Genomic DNA, 20,863 nt, shown 5'->3' on the forward strand with positions numbered 1-20,863 from the left:
CCACCGCCACCCTCGCCTGTGTCGAACGTGCCGGAAGGGAAGAGCCAGCCTGCTCCCCATCCCTCATACCTCCCCCGAGAGGAGCCGGGGGGGCGGCGTCCCCTCGCAGGCCCTCGGCCCCTTTTCTTCCAGACCGCCCTGCTGCGCGAGAAGGTCCACTCCTCGGTCGCCCGGAACCAGGTTGGGTCGGGTCTCGGAGGGCCCAGCCGGCGGGAGGGGTGGTGCCAACCAGGGCATGCACTGCCATTCGGGGGGGGGGGGGGGTCGTGCCGGGAGAGCTTGGGTTCTCTCTTGGATAGGGACAGCAGATGGGGGCCATCCCGTCCCCGGTCCCTCGCGCGTTGGTGGGGCATTCACCAAGGGGAAGGGGCCTGCTGAAGTCTTGGTCCTCACCCGAGAACCCCATGCGGCCACGGACCGCTCCGCTAGCCGAGGCGCGCCAGGGCAGGGCCCTGTACCTACGGTGCATGCTCGCAGGAGGTGGGCTTCGGGCTGGCACCATCGGTAGTAGCAATGGGCGGTGTGTACAAAGGGCATGGACTTAATCATCGCAAGCTTATGACCCGCACTTACTGGGAATTCCTCGTTCATGGGAAATAATTGCAATCCCAAATCACGAACGGGGTTCAGCGGGTTACCCGCACATGTCGGAGACACGCGCTGATCCGTTCAGTGTAGCGCGCGTGCAACCCCGCTGGGGGTCGCGTAACTAGTTAGCATGGAGGAGTCTTGTTTGTTATCGGAATTAACCAAACAAATCGCTCCACCAACTAAGAACGGCCATTCACCACCCACAGAATCGAGAAAGAGCTATCAATCTGTCAATCCTTTCCGTGGCCGGGCCGGGCCGGGTGAGGTGAGGTCTCCCGTGTTGAGTCAAATTAAGCCGCAGGCTCCACTCCTGATGGTGCCCTTCCCTCAATTCCTTTAAGTTTCAGCCTTGCAACCATACTGCCCCCCCCCCCCCCCCCCCCCGAACCCAAATACTTTGGTTTCCCGGAGGCTGCTCGGCGGGTCATGGGAATAACGCCGCCGGATCACTAGTTGGCATCGTGTATGGTCGGAACTACGATAGTCTTTGAACCTCCGACTTTCGTTCTTGATTAATGAAAACATTCTTGGCAAATGCTTTCGCTTTAATTCGTCTTGCGCCAATCCAATAATTTCACCTCTAGCAGCACAAAACGAATGCCCCTGGCCGTCCCTCTTAATCATGGCCCCAGTTCCGAAAACCAACAAAATGGAACCGGAGTCCTATTCAGCTAGGAATAATGGAAGTATTCAGGCGACCGGCCTGCTTTGAACACTCTAATTTTTTCAAAGTAAACGCTTCGGACCCCCAGGACACTCAGTCAAGAGCATCAAGGGGGTGCCAAGAGGCAAGGGCTGGGACAGGCGGTAGCTCGCCTTGCGGCAGACCGCCAGCTTGATCCCAAAATCCAACTACGAGATTTTTAACTGCAGCAACTTTAATATACGCTATTGGAGCTGGAATTACTGCGGCTGCTGGTACCAGACTTGCCCTCCAATGGATCCTCGTTAAAGGATTTAAAGTGTACTCCAATTACAGGGCCTCGAAAGAGTCCTATATTGTTATTTTTCGTCACTACCTCCCCAAGTCGGGAGTGGGTAATTTGCACGCCAGCTGCCTTCCTTGGATGTGGTAGCCGTTTCTCAGGCTTTCTCTCCGGAATCGAACCCTGATTCCCCGTTACCCGTGGTCACCATGGTAAGCACAGAAAGTACCATCGAAATTTGATAGGGCAGACATCCGAATGTATCGGCGCCGTCACGCGGACGAGTGATCGGCCCGAGGTTATCTAGAGTCACCAAAGCGGGAGGTCAGCGCTCGTCGCATGTATTAGCTCTGGAAATACCACAGTTATCCAAGTAACAGATGGAGCGATCAAAGGAACCATAGCTGATTTTAATGAGCCATTCGCAGTTTCACTGTACCGGCCATGGTACTTACACGTGCATGGCTTAATCTTTGAGACAAGCATATGCTACTGGCAGGATCAACCAGGTAGCCGTACCTGCTGGATGGGTGGGTTCGGTGGGCCGCGTGCCCATCTCCCTGACCGGACAACCTTTGCGCACCCTTCCCTCTCGGGAGCCTGCTGGGGGGAGGAGCCCTCCCGCCCAGCCATCTCCCCCCTGAAGGGAGAGGCGGGTCGAGGCGCAGCCTGAGTGAGACGCAGGGGTCCCGCAGCCTGGCGGCGGCGACACCCCTCGGAACAATGTGGAAATGTTCTGGGCGGAGAGGGCTGACGGCGTGGCGCACGGTGCCTACGATTCTGCTGGGCAGCAGCATCCGAGGGCTGGCGCCACCCGACCCCTTCCGCTCGGGTCAGACCACTGGGGGACACGAGCTGCCGGGGCTGCTTGGCCTTCGCTCTGCTGAGTAGGGTGAAGTGCCAGGCGGCAGGCCCTCGAGTCAGAAAGTCCATGCGGGGAGGAAGCTCCTTGCTTGAAACAGCCGAGGCTGGCCAAGCAGTCCATCCCTAAATGGACCGAGAGTGCCCAATCGTTCAGAGTACGGCCAAGGCATCCCCTGGCAGGCCGCCCTGCGTGGGGGGTATGCCGGCTTCACATCCCTGCCTGCTACCGGGGCGAGCAGGCTCAAAGGAAAGGCCCATCGGGAAGGGGCTGAGAGGCAGGCGCAGATCCGTGCCCCTGGGGAGCCCCGGCGGGTGGGCCCGGGTGCTGCCTTCCACTGTCTCAGAATTGCCAGACCTCACGGAGGTCTGACCGAGCATACTCGGAGAAAAAGGACCATCGTGAAGTGGCTGAGAGGCAGGTGCGTATCCGGGCCCCTGGGGGCCCCGGCGGGCGGGCCCGGGTGCTGCCTTCCCCTGTTTCCGAATTGCCAGACGTCACAGAGGTCTGACCGACCCTCTCCCTAGTATTCCGGATGAAAATTACCCCCCTTTCTTGTAATCCGTGCACACGAAGTGACAGAGGTGACCCAAGGCGTGAATGTACCAGACCTCCTGGAGCCCTCGCTGGGATCAAGAAGGCAAATGAGCCCTCATCGGGACTTCCAGGCAAGCCCGGCCATCTGGTTGCCCCATTGGAAAGCATTGCGTGCGACCAGATGGCCAAAGGGGATCGGCGCGAATAGATGGCTGAGGGGAAAGGTGCGACCAGATGGCCGGGCTCCAAAGGGAAGCCATCTGGTCTTTCTGTTCCCCAACGAAAGAGTGAGCGGCACTGGGGCATGGGGGACTGGAGGCCCAGGGCCCCAACTGGGCCCCAGCCATGGAGGCTGCGAGGTGGACCCGTCGGGCCCTCCGACCCGGGGCCCACGGACACCTTGACAAGCAGGGGAGGCCTGCACAGGACCGCCAGGCCCTGTCCCGGTCCTTTGGCAGTGCCGCAGGCCGGGGGACGGGACCCAGGACCGGAGCCCCCAACCCGGCGGGCTCCTAGACCCAGCCGGGACTCCCAGGCCCAGAGGCGCAGGGGACGCCTCCCCAGGCCTGCCGGACCCAGTCCCGGGCACCCTGCCACGCGGCAGGACCCAGGACGGAGCCCAGGGTGGGGAGGCTGCCCTCAGGGGCCCCGGCAGGAGCTCCTGAACCCAGCCAAGCTAAGGGAGGCTCCCCGGGCATGATGGAACCGCGTCCCGGGCCTTTGGCAGTGCTGCAGGCCGGGGGACGGGGCCCAGGGCCGGAGCCCACGACCCAGGGCCCACAGAGCCCCTGGACCCAGCCGGGGCTCCGGGGCCCGGAGGCGAAGGAGAAGCCTCCCCAGGCCCACGGGACCTCGTTCGGGCACCCTGTCACGCGGCAGGACACAGGACGGAGCCAGAGTGTGGAGGCCGCACTCCCCGGGCCCCTGGACCCAGCCCAGCAGGGGGAGGCCCGCTGGACCCCATCTGGAGCAGCCTGCCACGTGGCCCCGGACACCTAGGGAGGTGTTGCCCGGGCATAGTCCATCTGGTCCCTGGCAGATAACCGCCAGCCTGGGAGGGGTGTCCCGGCATACCCTGCCCTTAGTAATCCGGAGGAAGGCTACCCCTCTTTCTGGGAACCCATGCAATCCGCAAGGCTCAGGGGACCCTAGGCGCGAACGTGCCTGACCTCCTGGAGCCGGGCTCAGATCCGGGAGGCAAATGAGCCCTCATCAGGACTTCCAGGCTAGCCTGGCCATCTCGTCACCCCATTGGAAAGCATTGCTTGCGACCAGATGGCCGAGGGGAGAGGTGCGACCAGATGGCCGGGACCGAAAGGACTCCCATCTGCCCACCTCGAGCCTTCGCATGGCTCGGGGGCTCCGCATCCCGGGGGCTTGGGGACCCAGGCTGGGACTCAAGCCCGGGGAAAGACCACCGGAGCTCTCGGGCCCGTACGCCCGGGGGATGACTGCCCGGGAACCATGGAGCCCGTCCCGGGCACTTTGCCACGCCGCGGGCCAGAGATGGGAGCCCCGGACGCCTAGGGAGGTGTTGCCCGGGTATAGCCCATCTGGTCCCTGACACAGAACCGTCGGCCCGTGAGGGGTGTCCCGGCATACCTTGCCCCTAGTAATCCGGAGGAAGGCTACCCCACTTTCTGGGAACCCGTGCGCACCGCGAGGCTCAGGGGACCCTAGGCTCGAACGTGCCCGACCTCCTGGAGCCCTGGCTGGGATCCGGGAGGCAAATGAGCCCTCATCTGGACTTCCAGGCTGGCCCGGCCATTTGGCCGCCCCTTTGGAAAGCATTGCGTGTGACTAGATGGCCGAGGGGAGAGGTGCGACCAGATTGCCGGGACCGAAATAACGCCAATCTGCCTGCCTTGAGCCTTTGTGGGACAGCTCCCGCCTGCCCTTGCAGGGCTCGGGGGCTGCAGGGCTCGAGGGGGGGGGGGGGCCCCACGCTGGGTCTCAGTCATGGGGAGGCCTGTAGGCGCTCCTGGGCCCCAGCCACCCGGGGGAGGACTGCCCGGTACCCATGGAGCCTTGCAGGTCTCTGGGGCTCTGCACCAGGGACCCTTGTCCCGGGCAGATGTACAATTGGCAGGCCGCAGGACGGGGGATCCCAAACTCCAGGCCCTGACTGAAACCCAGGCCCCGGGGCCGGTCCCTGCTTCTCAACCCAGCCAGGCCGGGGAGATCAGGGAGCCTGCCCAGGCACGAGGGACCCCTGTCCCGGGCACACGGACCCTCAGGACGTGCGCTCGTTTTCTACACATTTTTGCCAAAATTCTGCGTAGTGGTGCTATGCCAACTACGCCCAGCCCTACTTACGGGTTCACTTCTCCAGAGTCAAGGCAGTTACCACTGCGTTTGCATGCTGGATACTTGTCCTGTACATTTGCCAGACCAGTATGTGTGTGTGCTCCAGCGTGGAATTTCCTATCCTCCCTTCGTCACAAACCAGATACCATACTAGCGCTTTCACTCAATACATTCATTGGTGGGGCCCATAACACCAACACTCACACACTCTCATTTATTCTGTTCTTACAGGAGAGATAGATGTTCCAAACGCAGGCGTGAAAAGAATATCCTATAATCTAATGAAATTCTATTTACATAAACATACACTGAATATCCTCAATGCAGCACATCTAAATCCTGAATCTCTAGATATCCCTTCCACTTTGCCAATGGATCAATTTAGTTGAATTTGGAAAAGTGATTCTAATCTTTTTCATTTATAGTCAAATGATAATAAATAACCCAACACATTTGCTTGTAAATCAATTTAATTTTTATCTAATAAATGCAAATTTCTTTAGTAAGAATTTTAATCAATCCACAGAACATCATAGTTGCCTAATCTGGCTTTTAGTCGTCCTCTTAAGTCTATCGATTGCTCATGCAACACACTACAGTCCCAAGGATTGGTATGGACCATAAACGTGTCTGCATTGATCAATGCCCATCAGTATATGTGTCCTCAGTTCATCAGAAAAATGGGCAGCAATCTAATCTGTCAAAGATACGGGAAAACAGCTGTCCTGCAGTGTCACCGTCCCCTCCGTCAGCATAACGTCAAGAAAAAGAAAATCCGCGAGAAAAGGAGCTATCAATTCACTATTCTACCGTCTTTTTATAATGAAATTAATGACAAAATGTAGCAAAGTCAGTTTTAGGCACTTCTGATTGGATGGTTAAGATCGTCCGTTCCGGTTTCCCATAGTCCATGATGTCACACTGTCAGACATGATCCATCCGGTTTTACAAAGATTGTCCATTGTTAAAGCTCTTGGCAGCAGTCCAGTCACAACCTTGTCAGTGGAACAGGCTGTGTGGGTCATCTTGAGGCCACTTGTTCAAGAGCCTGGAGCATGCGCATTTAGTCGGAAACCTCGTGGAATGGTAGCCGTTTAGTCGATTCCGTAGGTCGGCCATTTTAACATAGGCCAAATTGGTCAACTTAAGCAAAACAAACACAAAAAGTAATTACAACATGGAAATAACGAATAAAATGTTTAACCCTCACTATTTCCCGTATGTGTGTGTTATTATCTAGCATATTGCCGACATTTAAAGCGTTTATACTCACCCAATGATGTCATCTGGTGCAACTTACAATTACATCACCAAAGCAACATATACCACGTAATATTCTATTTTTCTAATGTTAGTGTGCGTACGTATATTATTTTACAAATTATTTTAGCCATGCAAATGCAAATCCCGCGTGTAATTCATACATTAGTAGGGTTGATTAGATAACAAACACATTAATACGTATTATAATTAATAGATTATTCTAATTAGTATGAACATGCAGAATGGGGGGGGGGGAGGTATACAAAATTTTGTTTTACCCGCTCCATGTGTCCGTCCATACGTTCAAAAACAAAACTGTCTGGATACACAGGACCGCTGAGAGAGGCACTTCGACTGCTCAGTCCAGCAGAACATTTTCGATTGAGTCGTTTCACAGACCAACTATGTGGGACATACTGCATTGATGTCTCTCTCATAAGAACAAGTTACTTTTGTTAACGCTCTTTCTGGCAGATAATCTAACTGAAGATTCTTCACCTTTTGGAGAAAAAAAAAACGGTAATTCCAGCAGCCAGTATGGACAGTTTTGCCATCAACCACCCTTAGAACCACACGGTCAGATAAGGCCTGGCTGCCAACAACAGACCGGGGACTTTCACAAATGAAAAACGAGGAGGAGAAGGGGAAAAGAAAAACTGGATTCTCGCAGCAACATGAAAACTTAGTGTTCAGCATTTCTACTTTTCCCTTATTTGAACAACAGTCAAAGTACTGAACAAGGGTAAACCATTTGTATCAACGCACAGGACCAACCAGTAGGAAGAGATAGCTGTATTTAAATTCGTGCATAATATTACGGCTCAAATATTTGTTTACACAACCTTAGAGCAGACCCGATACCCTTGAGAAGGCTCCACCATTAGATCACGAGTTAAACCTAAGTCTACATTTATGTTGCCTATCTCGCACAAATCTTTGGATTCATTTGAAACTCATGATAATAATCTTACGAATCTCAGCTATGTCCACAAGGGTCATGACAATTTCACACACTAAAGAATGGGATTTACCTAACGGTTTGGCCGAAAAGTAAGAAATCACTCTTCAAACAGCCAATAAGGGAGGAGACCTAGTTGTAATGAACACAGTGTTCTATGAGACTCGAGTGTAAGCCCATATTAATGAGGTTTCAAAGAACACTTTCGAACTGGATTGCGTCTGGGGAAAAAACATTTCTTGCAAACACAATTTCTATGGAGACCTATTTTATATGCTTCCAAAAGTTCACAAAAGTTTCAATGATCCTACATTTCAGCCATTGTTTCTGCTTACGGATCAGTCCATTAACCTCTTTGAAAGTATTTGGATTTAATTCTTCAACTCATAATACAAACTTTGACATATTATGTAAAAGATTTTAGCTCCTTCCGCCATAAATTAATGGTTGAACTACAACCACAGCAAGAAACCTGGCGATGTACCATTGACATGAATTAATTGTACATCTCCGTACCCTATGAAGAGGGTATAGAGAACAGAGAATCGGCATTAAGACAATGAGATCAAATCTAACAGGGTGTTTATTCTTAAACTATTTTACTTTTGTCAATATCATATCGACTTTCAGTGGAAAGATTAATTTACATGCAAAAGAATGGTACTTCCGTGGGCTTTATGGGGCCCCAAGCTATTTACTCCTACGTTTGAATCTAATTATATCTATAACAGTGCTCAGTGGAATAAAAATCTGATACAGTACCTTCAGTTTATAGATGTCATCTTTATCATGTGGAATGATTCACATAAGACTATTGGCCTAATTACTAAAAACCACAACAAACAATTTTCTCATAAGATGGAGAAAAATGGAATATCCTTTTTCTATGAAGAGGTGAACATAGAATGCACAGAAATACACACCAGTATGTACAGGAAGGTAACAGACTGAAATAATGGTTTGGATTTTAGCATCTTTCAGCATCTTTCACCTGGCATCTTTGAAAAGGCATCTCCCTTACTCGCAGTTCATGAGGCTTAAAAGAATTTATAATCTCCGTTGGATGTGCATTGTCATCCAAGCATGTCTCAAAGGCTGCCCCTGCATCGCAAATTAATTTTTCAAGAAAACCCTCTTCTTGTCCCATCGCAGTGAGAAGCCATTAAGGGTGGCTAACTCTAAATCTCTTCAAGAAGCCTCAATAGACATGTTATGGTCTTTAATTAATAAGGACTGTTTGATTTGTACAGATTGTGGGTAATGGTCACTTAATGGTGTGGAGTGGGTTTTAAAATGAAAAACATAGGGGCTCAAATTGTTAGAAGTAAAAAAAAAAAAAATCAATAGTACTGTAGTTATTTCTCCCATTGAAAGTACACTAATCTGGAGCATATGGTATTGAAATTTCATTTGAAAATGATAACTCTAACGTATAGATCAGTTAATTTAATTTGTCTCCGTAACAGTTATAAGTAAAATGCAATTTGCTTGAATCATCTAAACTGAGTCATAAAATGCATCAGTCAGGCAAAAAGTGGGGGGTAACCTTGCCAAAAGGAGTACTTTCCTACATGTGGTAAATGGAAGCGTGGTAATGGAACGCTTGGTTCAGTCCGCATTGCAAATGTTGTTTTGTATTCTTTTGATATTTTCACCGATTGGGAAATATTTCAACTCAAATGTGAGTCTGCTTTGAACGTTATTTCCCCTTTTGTGGAAGTGTCTCGTTATATTGTTGATGTGTCAATTGAAAGACACTATCAGAGTACCCTCTTACTCAAAATCTTTCTTTGTATTCCTCTTGGAACTTTTCGAAGATGGATGGTTTAGATTACATTATTTTTTGATTATTAGTAGGACTGTGAAGGAGAACTTGCACTCTGTACTAAAAACTAATAAAACTAGAAACGGTTGGTTTGATGCTCAATGTACTAAGGCAAATAAAAGGCTCGCCACAGAAAACCTAGGTGTAGAGTTGAGGTCCAGCAATGTAGATTTGACTATAGGCAGGCCCTGAAACAGCGGAAAACCCGGCTAAGGGAAGTCTTGGGTAGCGTTATGTGAAGCAAGTAGTATGAATGATAAAACATTCTGGAGTATAGTAAATTCTGCCCCGTTGAGAGAAGATGCGGGTCCTGGGATTGTGGGTGCAATCCCCAAGGATGATTGGATCAAACATTTCTCCGCCATCTACGCTGCACAGATCCCTAAACCTGACCCTATTGGCTTTTTTAATATCAATGGCAATACAGATTTGGAACAGTCACTTAGCATTGCCCCATTTGCCTTAGATGAAGTGATTGAGGCAATAAACTCTAGTAAAGGGGGTAAAGCACCCTGCCCAATGCCATTTCGGTGGATTTGTACAAAGCTAATATCCTGTTGTGGGGGTATATCTTAACTGTTTTAAAAGTCTGTTGTACGTCAGAATTTCTTCCATCATGGGTGGAATCTACAAAAGTACCCATTTATAAGAAAGGGGATCGACGCAACACTGCCTCTTACAGGTCGATTTCATTGCTGGACTCACTAGTCAAAATGGTGAGCATAATAATCTTGAATAGACTTCAAGAGTGGGCCGAATCCAAGAGTGTGTTGACTGATTGACAATATGGGTTTCGTACTGGGGTGGGGACCATCGAACAGAGCTTTAATTCCCTAGAGTCTAGTTATGCCAGTAGGGAAATACACGAAGATCAAAGGCGGTAACTTGTATTTGGGTTTTGTATATCTTTCTTCCGCCTTTGAATGTGTGAACCACTCAAAGCTATGGGCAATTATGAGTGAGATGGGTGTGGACTCCTCGATAACCTCTTCCTGAGGGACTTGTATTCAGGAGCCAAGGTTAGGATTAGATATGGAATTAAGGGCGAATGTTCACAGCTGTTCAGCATAGAAAGAGGGGTGAGGCAGGGCTGTGTCCTTGCATCTTTATTTTCGCTCTACATTAATAAAGTAGGCACTGCCCTGACATTGCATCCGAAAGATCTGGCTCAGGTGAGACATCGCCCTGTGCCTGCCCTTCTCTATGCTGATGACGCTATCTTCATGGCACGTACCCCAATCTCCATTCAGCTGGTACTTAATGATTTTGTTAATTATATACATGTGAATCAGGCGAAGACATTTATAATGAAGTGCAGGAGGAAAACCGCTAACTCAGTGTAATAAGAATCCAGGATTCTACCATTGAACATACCAAAACCTTTTCACACCTTGGTGTATTATTTGATAAAGATGGGACATGGAATCACGCCATTAAAACAAGGTTGCTGCTTTTATGGAAGCGCTGGCATAGCCCTTCGTAAATTTGTCATAAGACTAGGTAATAATCCGCTGCGAGAAATGCTTAACGTTTACAAGGCAAAATGCGTCAGCTAAGCAGTATATGGGGCAGGTATATGGGGTTATGCAAATTGTATGGCAATACAACTAGTGGAGAATACATTTTTAGTATATTTACTTGCTACTCCCAAATCCACCCCAACCTTTGTCTGCCATGCAGAGTTGGGAGTATTGTTTCTTGTGGATCTAATTAAGACCCAACCGATCCTGCTCTGGCATAAAATATCCACCATATTGTTTTGGAGAATTCCAGCCAATAGGGTTCGGGATATGCCCCCTCCCCAGAGGGAGTGGACATACAAAGGGTGTAGTCACCCTAATGATAAGTAGCCCATTGGCGACTACCTACTAACCCCTGTAATGCCTATAAATTGAGTTTTTAGGGGCACCCCTGAACCTTAATCCTCAGATTACTTACAAAGAAGAGCCGTGCAGCAGTGAAGACTAAAGGTACCAACTGACTTTGCCCAGCGCTACCGGCCTGTCTGCAGCCCTCAAAAACCCTGCTAAAGAAGAGCGACTTGTCCCGCAACCCAGCGACCCACAGAACCCTGGGAGGACTGCTTGCCTCCTAATCTCCCATGGACAGCGGACCTATTGAGATGAAAACTAACTTTAAAGACAAAGTGCTCTGCCTGTGGAAACGCAAAGTCAACCACCTCTGCACCAGAGGACCACGGTCCAGAAAAATGGTTCTGCAACACACCCCAATTTGCCTGTGCAGCTGTAGGTTTCTTTCGGCCAGGCTCCTGGCCTGAGCCTACTGACTTTTTCCAACTTTGAGTTTCCCCATTGGTTTGCATTGGGCACCCGACGTTGTGTTGGCGCTCTGCACCCAGCCAGCCCTGTGCTGTTAAGGATGTAAGTGTGGTCCTGACTTGTGGTTCCTCCCCCCTTACCTTAACCCCCAGAGACTGGATTACCAAACTGTTATACTTGTAAGTAATACCACTTTGATTGCCCCCTTCCTCCATTGGATAACATTTACACCAGAACCAGAGTTGGACCTCTGCACCCGGCTGTCCCAGTACCGCTGGTGATGCAGTGTGGTCACTTACCTGAACCTTGCCTGGTACGGATTCATCATTCAAAAGCTCAATATCGTAAATTGTTTACTTACTTGCATATTGCATTTCCTCCCATAGAATAACATTATAGTGATTGAAAAATGCATTGTCCACTTTTTACACAGAAAAAGTGATATTGCAAAACGTATTTTACTGCAACTATATATCTTTGGTTTTATGACATAAATATACTAAAAGTAATATTTTTTACAAATATTTGGAGTCAGATTTAGTCATTGTGTGTGTAATCATTTCTTGCCTGTGTGTGTACAACAAATGCTTAGCACTGCCTCTGTTAAGCCTAACTGCTCACCCACAGTACCACCAATGAGAGTATTCGTATTATCTACTCCAGCCTCTGGGGATCAACCGGACTCTGTGTACACTATACCTTACTTTGGTATAGTATATACACAGCCAGCTTCCTACACCAGGCATATGCCATTAGATACGCGTGGTGAAGGCAGTCGGTGCTCTACATTCAGAGCGGATGGGTGGGGAGATTTAAAGGAGGAACAGGAAGGATATTGACTCGGCTAGGTAAGTAGGGCTGGGAGCTGGGCTTTAGGGCTCCGGGCCGGGGGGGGGGGGGGGGGGGGGGGTGGGTGTTGGTTAGTTTTTAGGGCTGGGTAACTGTTTTAGGGCTCATTAGTGTAACCAATCTAGCTTACTAACATGTAGGGCCTCTATATTCTGAGCACTGTCCATGGCATAAAATGTGAAAGTTGTATTTATTTTTCTAACTTTTCTCTTTAGGGAAAATGTGGAAAATTAAAATAAATGATGGGTAAAACAAAGATTCAATGGAAAATGATGGGCAATGTGAACTAAGCAGAAAATTAGTGGCACTAGATGTGATCACTTGCTCCCTGCAATTATGGCCCAGTGACTACTATCCACTGTAAAGCTCGACGCCCCCCATACAATGCCCATGACCTTTTGTATAAAATCACAGATAACTGAATTGGGGTGTGAAAGAGGCAGGGGGGAGGCTTGTGGCACTATACTCATATAGAAAGTACATGTCTTGGTTATGCCATGTGCTCAGCACACTGGAACAAAGCAGAGAGAGGCAAGCCTGTGATCAAGCCCTGCATTTGGATAACGTGCAGGGGCATACAGCACACCTGAGTGGAGGAAGCACAGGGGATGGCTTTTCAATCACATGTGCCCATCACACAAGGGCACGGGAAATGCCACACACTAAGGGTTCAGCTCATAGGATCTGTTTGGTCCTAGGCAAAAAGAAATTTTCAAAGCTGATTGAAACAAATTCCATATAAACATTACGGCCAAGTTATAAAATCGAGTTGGCTAGTTATTGTCATTTCCACTGGGTCGTAATTTATCCACTGTCTAAAGCAAAGAATAATGGATTCTAGGACGCATTAGGGTGACGGTGGTGAGGATAGCCGTAACTGGCCAATTTCAGGGGTTTTAGTTAAATCGAACATTCTTAAATGCACGTTTTCAGTGATTTATAAGATATGTATACAAAAATGTCAAATTGTGTGTGAGGGCACATGTCCATGTGTATCTGTACGAAGCAATGGCAGGTGCCTAGTGTGCTCAGGCTGCTCATTGTAATCAGGGCATTCAAGCCCACATTAGTAAAAATAAAGATGCCCACTTACTGGCACAGTGGAGCGCCACTTCAAGAACGTGCGCTTAGATAAATGAAGTCTAAACAAAAGCTACCGGCAATGTATTTTAACATGCTCAACTGAAGGTCTCCTGGGCGAACAGGCAGGCTAATTCATTCTCTTTCCTATTCCATACCGCAGGTATTGCAGTTACGGAGTTTAGCATAGGATGCTGACGGTAGCACTTCGCAACAAACCAGCTAAATAAACTCCATAGCTGTACTTGACAGAGCTACACCTATTCTTTCCATTTCCAAAGCAGTACAGAATTAATTACCAGTTCTATGGATCTATTGTAAGTATAATAGACTAAAGAGCTATCGGAGACACGTTTTTGTGAAAGCACAGCTCCAGGAGTGCCTACTGGAGGGCCAAAACGATTAACACAACTGCTTTGTCAGATCAAAAGATACAATCAGCACCGCCCAATTGAGAAATGAATTAAAACAGTGGGTTATCTTTCAAATTAACCAGGGCAGTTAGTGAGAAAAATTTCATGAAATTGTAATTCTTAGCCTTTGTGAATCCACACAGCAGGCGCTCTGCCAGCTGACAAGATGAATTTTCCAAGCTTAAAAAAGCCCTCTTCGTTTCCTAATTTAGATTAGCTAACACGTTTCTTCTCTCCTCTGCTTCCACGTTTGACTCTTCAAAACAGAATAAACACAATGGGCCAGTTTTTACAACAGTTAGGATTATCAGTTAGCATTATTTCATAAAAAACGGCATGCAAAATTTGCGATGAGTTGACAATTCTTTTTTCTAAAATATGTGCAAAATATTAGAGTAGGTAAACAAAAAAAGCCACTTAACGATAGCCAACAAAATCATTGTATTGCACAGAATCACCATAGCTATGTTGATTCCTGCGTACCACTACATAATGATCCATCAAGTAGTAAAAATGTCTAAAGTATTCAATTCACCACTATGCCATAATGCATAGCGGATCCCACTGAAATGGCGTATTTGAAATAGATGTTTTCCCCTGCAAGTTACTTAACCACCAAAATATCTTCAAGTGTATCAACAATGACAGTTACATTAACACTATACTGTAAGAGGAAATCTATTAAACAAGCACTGGAAATGTCAATAGGTCCAGATTATAAATGCACTGTCAAACCATACCTAAAAATCAATGTAGGTTTATGACTGCCCTCCTCCCATCTGTGCTGCTGTTTTGAAGTTGTGGAAGGCCTTCACTGAAACCGTGAGTGTGCCCGGTTCTACTGCACCTGAGGTTAGGGTAAGCCTTAGCGAGCTTATACCGCCAAGGTGCTATATTTTTCTTTTTTCACAAGGTCCTGAAGAAAGCTTTGTAAATTACGATAATCAGCTGAAACATGTCGACCAATATAGGATGCGTCTGACCAATTTAAGTCAGCGATAATCATCCTTCACTGTTTTTAATCTGTTCCAGTTTCGTCACCATTAAAACTGCTTGTGGACGAATCTTGACCTTTTAAATTTTTCATTTCAATTTTTTTGCACCTAATATTCACTTGAATTCCCTTAGTCTGATGTTTGCGCTCCGCTTTAATAAAGCGTTGAAGCACACCAGTGGTGCAGTAGGCACCCCTGGTGGAACCCTATGATGAAGCATGTCACCAACTATGTTGGTGAGTGAGGGTTCTTTTACACATATTTGATTGATTTGTTTGTGGCACTTTAATATATTCTTTTGGATAGGATCATTGTTTTTTTTCCCTTTATTGTCCCACTCTTTTGTTGTTGTAATTATGTTATCTTGGCAGCCAGGTGTCCCTCCACTAAGAAGGTATACGCCTGCAGATGGAACAACTTTGTGCATGGTGCACAGCAAAGGCTGTGGATCCCCTTTCCGCCCCTCTTTCTGAGGTTCGCTTGTTCCTCCTTTCTTTGGCCCAGCAGGTCTAAGCTTTGGGCACTCTACAGGGCTACATCTCGGCTATTTCAGCCATTCTTAGGCTTCCTGATCCGTCTTCTCTTTTCAAGTCTCCTGTTGTAAATCGCTTTCTAAAGGGTATTACTCATCTTTTTCCCCTGTTCCCTTCATAATGCCTCAGTGGGACTTGAACTTGGTTCTTGCGTATCTTATGTGTGCTCCTTTTGAGCCACTACATAACTGTCCTTCCAGGCTTCTGACTTTAAAAACTGACTTTCAGGTGCCCATCATCTCTGCGCGCAGGGTGAGTGCACTCCAAGCAAAACCTCCTTTTCTGGCTGTTCATCCGGACAAGGTTGTTCTTCGAACTTGTCCTTTCCTCCTTCCCAAAGTGGTTACTTCTTTCCATATTGAACAGACCATCACTTTTCTCACCTTCTTTCCGCATCCTTCTGAAGAAGAGGAGAGGCTCCACCGTATAGATCCAAAACGTGCGCTTTCATTTTATTTGGATCGCACAAAGTAATTCCGAGTGGATGACCAGTGCTTTGTTTCCTACATCGGCGCCAAAAAAGGTCAGGCCGTGCACAAACGGACCATTTCTAGATGGGTCGTTTTGTGCATCAAAGCTTGCTATTCCTTGGCAAAGAAGGAGCCTCCAGTGGGGTTACGCGCCCATTCCACCAGGGCAATGGCAGCTACCATTGCTTTGGGATGTGCAGTCCCCCTTAATGACATCTGTCAGGCAGTTACGTAGGCATCGCTGCACACGTTCACAAAACACTACTGCCAAGTCCGGAGGGACCGCTTTGGCCGTTCTGTTCTCCAGGACTTTCTGGTGTGAACTTGGTTCGCAGACCCACCTCCGGGGTTGGTATTGCTTGGGTATCTATTCTAAGGTAAGGATTCTATAACTAATTGTTCTCTTTCAGGTGAACAAGTTACTTACCTTCGGTAATAATATATCTGTAAAAGACATAGATTAGTTATAGATTCCTTACCACCCCACCCATCCTCTCCGTTCTGCTAACTGATTTCTAGGGTTAAGGACTTCCTTTCAGGGCCCTAGTTGGGTGCGCCAGTGGTCAGTGTTTTGCATGGCTCTGCGCTTCTGGCTTGGAAAGTCGTGTACAGAACTGACGTCCGCACCCGAGGGCGACGTCTATATAGCTGCTGCGACGTCATCCCAGCGACCACGACCACGACGACTAACACGGAGCCGACCGGCACCACCTTTCGACGCGCAGTGGTACTGCTGGTGAAAAAACTTTACGGATCCAGTCTGACCCCTGGAGGTAATTCTAAGGTTAGGAATCTACAACTTATCTATGTCTCTTACAGATATATCGTTACCGAAGGTAAGTAACTTGTTAGTTAGAATCATACCTCCCACACCCTAAACTGTGTGGGAGTGTCACATTTAGGCACAGATAGCAAGTTAGGGTACTTGCGTTAGCATGAAGTGAGTGTTTGGACTACATCACCCATAATCCTGTTTGACTGGTCATGTGGGCTCTGCACTCGGAGTTCTATATAAGCTCCGCCTCCTCCTAACACGGTTGCTTGTTAATCAAGTTTAACAACCTTGGACCGTTGGTGTGAAGACGTCCTGTCTTTACATGCCTTGGGAAGGAAAATTCCTTATTCTCGCTGTCCCGCATTTCGTTGTCTAGCTGTGCAGAGCAACGCTCTCAATATATTCAGAAGAGCTTTGAGGAGCTTGCTCTGTCGTTCAGAATGCGCTGGAGCGCATCTTCGAGTCGCTTACTGGGCTTGCCCTGATCTCCTTATAGAACGCGCTTCAGCGCGTCTTCGAGCCACTCTTCGGCTCGGAAGTGTCGATTTCATTTCACAGGAAAGCAATTAAGGAATTCTTTTGTGAACGCACGGAAGCGCGTCGGTGAGCCATTGCTCGGCTCGGATGTTTTGAAATCCTTTGGCTTGGTGGCATTTGAGAAAACCTTTGTGACCGCGCTGGAGCGCATCTAAAAAGCCGTTGAGAGGTTTGGAGAAATGTGCCATTCTTCATTTTTGTTTCAGGAAGAGCACACAGGAATAGCGTGCCTCTTCATTTTACTTATATTGCCAGTACCTTGGATCACCCTGCCGTAAACAAAGAGTGTTTCTATTCTGAGGAGGACATGTCCAGCTAAGTACAATTTACTATTTTTGAATACTGGGAAGCTGCTTTACCAATTGGTGGAGAACTTATTTATTTTTATATTTTATTTTTGTATTTCGTATAGTAGAAAAGTGCGGCAAGCTTTAAACGTAAGTGCAAACACATAGCCTTATGCCTTACTCATTCTATATACAGTGGCTGTTATATATGTGTTGTGCTTGTGTTTTGCTACAGGGAACATAGGGCTAGACTGCAAGAGTGACAAGACTAGTAGTGATGCCTACAACTCTAAGTTTCTTTGCCATCGTGTGATTTCGCAGCTGCATCTTTGTTTCCTTTGTCCCTTTTTTCCCTTTTCCCTATCACGGTGTTGTCTGCTGAGTGATACTTACGTACTCACAGGTCGCTCCATATTGGGGATAGGGTCACGCAGCATCATTAATCGCTCCCGCTGTATCCGGCTTTGAAGGTTAGTGGTTACCCGTTGGTGGTCTGACAGGAAGGTATGATTCCATGCACTGTAAAGCTTCTCCGGAACGCCCTCAGTACTTCTTCCAGAAACAGACAGCAATCTAGGGCTGCTGCAGCCCAGAGAAATGTTTCTGCCCTCCTGCTGCTGAGCCAACATCGAGCACGGGAAGGCAGAACAATAGGTATCCTGTTACATGGAGGTGTGACCACCTCCCAGACAGGGTTTAGTGTATTAGGACAGGATGGGGGCTCTTGCCAGCGCCACTAAAACGGCTTGAATGGCACATTTCGCGCCCTCCTTGCATTCTCTAGTTCAGACCAAATCAGGGAGCAGTTGGTTTCTGCTCTGGCGCAAGACTGGACAAAGGACATGGGAGTATCCTCCCCACTGTCCAGCCCCTCCTCTGGGAGGGACCCCTAAATTGTCACAACCCTTTCCGTACGGTACTTAAGGGCTTACCTGTGGGTGGGTCCATAGATTCGTCGTGGGGCAAGCTTCAGATCGCATACCACTTTGACTGTCTGGACACTCTGGACTCCGCTCTGGGATCCAAGACTGCAACGGGGAAGATTACTGCTGCTTCTGGTCTCGTCGTCCTGCTGGTCTTCTGCAACGTCAATGCCTGTGCTCCATATAGGTTCTTCACCCGGCCTGAAATCTCCCTTGGAGTGAAGGAGTCAATCCCCTGCATCTGCAGGCACCAGACCACAGCTAACCGTCTGATGATCCTGAGCTCACATAGACTCCGAAAGGCTCAGCAACACAGGTGGTGGTTCTGCAACGCCTTCGAGGCCTGCACTGTCTTCATTCCGAGTTTGAGGCCAGTATCCCTTGCCTGAACCGTTTCGACAGAACCACTGTGCACCGCGTCGACTTGCCGAGGCTTGTTGACCATCTCCTCCAGAGCTCTTCATTCTCCAAGAATCTCCAACCTCAAGCAACACTTGCAGCCAATTATCTTCACTTGAATCGCATCCTTTACCCCATGGGCCAGCGTCCTCTGGTGAGCTGCTCAAGGTCTTCTTTCGACTCCTGTGCCTTTGGCCCATGGGTCCTCTTGAGGGTCTTCTTTGGCTTCAGTGGGTTCCCCTGCTTGCTCGGGCCTGTTCTGACTGACTTTACTTGTGGTGAGTTACTTGTACATTGCTGGTCCCGACACTGGATCTTTTTCATCTACTACGTTTGCCGCTGCCGAGGCTTGTTGGTGCCCCTGCCAGACACTGACCCCTTGGCCCTTGACATCCGACGTAGGACTGTTCGTGAATGGCTCCTGGTCTTCTATAATGTCCCCTGGTCCGCACATCTGCAACTTCAAGGGCACCAACAACCTGTCCTGCATCTCCAACATCGGTGGCCATTCGTCTTCCGTGCCTCTTGATCACTCCTAAATAGCATAGACTCTGTCCCCTCTACTTGCAGGTACCTCTTATAGTAAATCCACCTTTAGGTTCCACCGGACTCCTCCATCTTCTCCTGCGGCCTCTTTCCTGAAGTCTTCCATTGTGGTCTACGATGGTTTGCGACTTCACTTGGCACCTGTGCACCCGGCTTTCCTGGTGTTGGTATCCTGGTTATCCAGTATTAGGGTATCTTTCATAGTCACATGCCTGAATCATTCCCCGTCGTCGGGATGGGAGTCCCCGGTAAATAACAAAGCAATGTCTTAGTAGACATATAGGCCCCAAAAGGCCTTATCTTAGTAACATATCCACGTCCTTTTGTAAAAAAGGACCAAAGTTTGGCAAGTAGCCAATCAGCTAGCACCACCCTCTAGACCCTTCCTGGAAGGAGCTCTAGTTCCTCAGATTTTCTACCGCACGTCGTGCTAAGGGAGTCTCCACTGAGCTCTGCTCATTTCTTCTGGATTTCCAGTATTTCTTGCTTTAAGTTTGCATTTTCTGTGAGGATTACTTGGCTCCGTCACCTGTTCAGGTCCTGTGCTTCCTGTGGGAAAAAGAGGCTTCACGTGGACGACCAACATAAGGACTGCCTTTACTGTCTTTATCCTAGCCACACTTCGAAGGATTGCAAGGTATGCCGTACCTTTTCCTCTAAGACCCTTAAAGACCGCGAAGGGCGCCTTTTAATTTGGCTGCAAAGACTTAAGGACAAGGATACTGTTGGGTCCTCTGAGGAAAGTGAGGGTTCTTCCATCTCCTCTCACTCCTCACAAAAGAGACCGTCGCAGCCACCTCAAAAGAAGACGCACAAAAAGTCTTCAGAGGGCCTGGCCAAGCCTCTGCCAGGGACTGCTTCTCCTCAGGATGTTCCACATGCCTTTAAGAAGCCTGTTTCCACCCTGTCAACGACTACCTCGTCGACGGTGGCCTCATAGACGAGGAGATCTCCATCGACGGCAGTCCAGGTTACCTCGTCGACTGCGACAATATCTACTTCTGTCGCATCCCAGTCCTTGACTACATCGACGACGACCACTCCATCATCGACGGCTGGTAAATCTATCTCGTTGACGCTAAAAATTAAAAAGTCATCATCGTCAGCTAAGCTGCCGTCGACGCTGCGATCGTCGACGACACCATCGACGAAAGCTCCCTCGTCATCGTCGACGACGACACCGCCGACGAAACCTTATCATCGTCGACGCCGCCTCAAATGTCAATAATGCCTATCCACACTACACAGTCTACGACCCTACCGTCGACGGGCCCGTCGACGGGCCCGTCGACGGATATGGACTCTGATGTACAAAGTACTTGTGTGCACCTCAAGATCACCAAACATGCACTGGAACCGGCCCTGACTTCACCTAGTAGGGTCCCAACCTTGCCTCCGGCTCAACTTTTTGAGGAGGAAGACTCGGATGACGGCAGTATGTTCCCTGCTGCGACAAGTCCTTCGCAACTACATGTAAAATATCAGGATATCTCGGACTATGAGGATAT

At 48.6% G+C, this 20,863-nt stretch overlaps 1 protein-coding gene and 1 pseudogene across 1 annotated transcript in view; one reads left to right on the forward strand and one right to left on the reverse strand.

Annotated features, from left to right (window-relative positions):
• POLA1 (DNA polymerase alpha 1, catalytic subunit) overlaps window positions 1-20,863 on the forward strand; it is a 2,011,520-nt gene that overhangs the window by 1,315,792 nt on the left and 674,865 nt on the right. The window lies entirely within an intron of this gene.
• On the reverse strand, window positions 381-2,029 carry LOC146805226 (18S ribosomal RNA; annotated as a pseudogene).

This window comes from Triturus cristatus, chromosome 8 (genome assembly GCF_964204655.1).
Source record: "Triturus cristatus chromosome 8, aTriCri1.1, whole genome shotgun sequence".
Taxonomy (NCBI): Eukaryota; Metazoa; Chordata; class Amphibia; order Caudata; family Salamandridae; genus Triturus; species Triturus cristatus.